This window comes from Rhinichthys klamathensis, unplaced genomic scaffold, assembly GCF_029890125.1.
Source record: "Rhinichthys klamathensis goyatoka isolate OS25496 unplaced genomic scaffold, OSU_Roscu_1.1 h1tg000236l_1, whole genome shotgun sequence".
Lineage (NCBI taxonomy): Eukaryota > Metazoa > Chordata > Actinopteri > Cypriniformes > Leuciscidae > Rhinichthys > Rhinichthys klamathensis.
The window spans coordinates 117,118-120,963 of record NW_026606759.1 but is presented as its reverse complement, the minus strand read 5'-3'; positions in this window follow the sequence as shown (position 1 = coordinate 120,963).

Here is a 3,846-nt window from a genome sequence, read left to right as displayed (position 1 = left end):
GGAAACCAGAACGCGCTGCGATTCGCGCGTTTGAACAGATTCTTTTTAACGAATCAGGCGAACGATTCACTCATCCGTTTGAATGTTTTTCGACATCTTGAAGTTATTGTTCTGAATCGATGGGCCAAATGACTCTGAGTCATAATTCTTTCATTGTCCGGAATCAACTTGCGGCGTTTAATGAGTTTTTTTATTAATTAAAATAACTCAATTATAATCAACTAAAGAAATGTACATTTTAAAATAGTAATTGATTATATGTTGTTTATGGTCACCTCTGGATGGTTAGTGGTACACAGGTTTTTTGATTGGTCTCCCCCCCCAACAGTCCTTAAATATGTGGATTGGGAGCAATTAACATCTCAATTCACCCTAATGATTACCCTATTCAAGTGATTACAAAAGCGTTAACACCTATATAACAGATTGTTAGACAAGGTTTAGAATAGTGCTGTTAAACACTGAAGACACATTCCTCCTGTTAGTTACATCAATGGCCTTCCCTCTAAACACTAATTACCATAGGAGAGTGATGATGTGTGTTTTTCCAACAAGAGATCATGAAAATCTGACATTAATATAATGCATAACATTGGTGGTAAAGAGAAAGACACATGATGAGTAAAGTTCATCTCAACTAGCTTTTCCACAAGCTGACTATAGCTGAGATAAATATTTGGATGACACAAATATAAAACACCATAATGGTAACACATATGAAACTAAAATAATGCAATAAACATTAGTTTATCAACATAAGATGTAAGATAAAATCATAATGTACAACACATAACCAAAAGAAGAAGAAAAACTAAGAAGCATAAAATTAAAAACCATCAAATGTGAAGTGTCAAGTCACCTTTATAGCGTGTCACACTGGGAATGTCATTTTATGGCTTTTCACTATAAATTATACGATTTTTTTGTTGTTTTTACTTCCAAAAATGGTGCATTTAACAGTATATCAGTAAAAACATAAGGTGAAACTTTATGCTGTGGATCCTGGAGAATATTTTACACTCTTTTCCGAAAGGCTGGCATTAATTGTATGTTTAGAGAGATTAATGATTGTGAAGACATATCACAACTTGTTGTTTCAGTGGAGAGATTTTTGAGCTCTTGATGTAATTTTGTCATGTATGGTTTAGATAGTGTTACACACAATGCGGTGTTGACCTGATTGTGCAGTGCTCAGGTGAAGAACAGGTGTACAGAGGCCAGCACGTAATGCTGCTCACTCACTGCAACCCTTATAAACCCACCTGAACATGTGCTCATTCACTCACCGTGACTCAAGAATCTGTTCCTCTTTACTGCTACACACTCGGTACACACTAATCACCTGATTATTCAGCAGGTGGTGTTGCCGTTCTTGCTGAACACCATGCACCTGCTGAATAATCCAGTCTGTCTGTTCACCAGCAGCATACATGGGTTTTGCACACTGGGACCAGTTTAGGATGCTGGTTTGCAAGTGCTGTTTTGGAGTGTGGTTGTGGACTTGTGGTGATTCTTTTTTATTAGAAGGAAATTCAGCCAAGAGCTGCATATGTAAATATTATGTGTACTTACCATTTTTCTTTTGGTTTTCCATTTACCTTGTTTCTTTTTTTTGTTGTTAATGTGTGGACTTTTGGGACTGTTACGGACACTGTAAATAAACATTCTTGCACTGAGGTGCTATTGTGGCCGTCATTACTGTCTCCAGTACTTCACCAGCACGCCTCATCGTCAGATACAGTCCCATATACAAAGAGTAAAGTAACACTGAAGCAGTGTTGCAGTTAATGAAATCAATTCGTGATATTTGACCATTAGTGACGACCACTGCGCCTTAGATTATATCTCTTCATATTTTACCAGAGTATTCTTAAACAACTCTAAAAACTATTAGACTCTAAACTATCATTTATTAGAAACCTTGGCTTTAAAAGTTGGTTGAAAATAACCATTTGTCAGAGTCCTTGATTAGCGTTCCCTTAACTGGACACTTGGCCCTTGACTTTTCTTAAATTAATTCAGCAGTTATAGAAAGTGCACAATTTTGTCTACAATTTATGTTCCTGACTGTAATGACACACTTGTTACTGTGTGCATTTTTTTGAGTCTGACTTTTATTATCAAGTTGTTTATAGGAGTGAAAGAGCCGTTGTAATAATTCCTGTTATTGTACAAACTGCTAATGGATATGCCCTCCCCCCCTTTGTTTTCATATCTCCAAATGTTTTTGTTTTGCAAAGCACACACACTTTTGATATGTGTACAGATCCACATTTTGATGAATGTGGATGTAAAATGTATCACGGTACATTATTCACCATGATCTGTGAAGATAAGAAAATGTTTTGAACCACAGTTATTTTGTCTCTTGAATTAAGGAGAAGAGGATCTGGATGCATCTTTTTTCTTATTAATAAGAATCAAAAAGATAATAGTCCAAAGGAGAAAACAAACAAAACAGCTTTACATCCAAACGTAAAGACAATACTCAACAATGAACTTAAGTAACTGAGGGCATTAAATACAAAAAAATAAACAAGGAACTAAACAACACACAGACGATAATCATTTAAACAAGCTAGTAATTATGGGAACAAAGGAAACCGGGACTAAACAGCAAATAGGAACATACAAACTGAAAGAACTAAAACCCACATAGAACGTGACATAAATAAACTATGATTCACATTTTACCCATTTGAATGTTTTTTTTTCTTTTGCTATTCAAAACTTCAAATCACATCGATTAAGAAAAAAAAACTTAACAATAACATAATCAGAACCGTCAGTTGTATTTTCAACAGAAGGGGCAAAAGAAATGACAAATTGATCATGTTATATGGTTTAAAATCATTTATTGTTCCTTTAAGTGCTAAATTTAGAACTACACAAGCCAAAACCATGCTTGTCCCACAACACTGCTTACTGACCACTGGCCTACAGTCAAGCAAGCAGGACAGTGCTGGTCAACCACCCATCAGAACAAACAGTGCTTATGAAACAGCTTCACTGTATTTGTTTAGCTTGAAAACAGCACTTTTCATGGTCCACCAGACCAGCACTATCAGGAAGTACTGGCAGTACTTTTCCATTGCCTTGCTTTAGTATATAAACCTGTTGAATTTGAAGGTAAGGTAATTTATTTATAAAGCACAATTAAAAACAACGAGTAGTTGACCAATGTGCAGTACAATTTTTGAAAACATGCCAAGGGCAAATGTACAGAACATTTATACAAATTTGAAAGACTATTTCAATAAACTCTGCTAATTTTAACCACCACTTTGTCTCCTGCTCTTCCTCTGCCTGCACCTCTTGGATTTGGATATTAGACAAAACTCAGTGTTGACCGATTTTATGTTGGATATTGATGACAAGAAGTGTGCAACTGCAGTACAAAAGAATACGTGTTTATTACAGACAGTCTGGATGTCCTAACGGCTGAATTCGCTGGGTGTCCCAACTCCAAACCATTAAGTTATCTTTTTGGCTTTCATAAAGCATAAGTCGCACATAAACGATTTCATATCTGTTTGTCGGAATGGGGAAGTAGTAACTCGGGGAGGTAAACTAAAAACAATTCAGGTCAAGCGGTTAATAAACGGCCGTTAGAGTTTGAACGCGGCCGTTGATTGGACAACGTCACCATAGCTCCTCCTCCTTTACCTGACGTCACGACTGACGCCTCCCCTCCTCGACTGGCGTTTTTACTTTTAAAGCTTAAGCTGGAGTACATTCAGACAACATTTACACAGATGATTGTAATACATCGTTAATGGAGAATCTTAGAGGCCCGCAACATGCCAGAATGAGCTAATTCCTGTGTGCCCGTTAGCTGAAGGATGA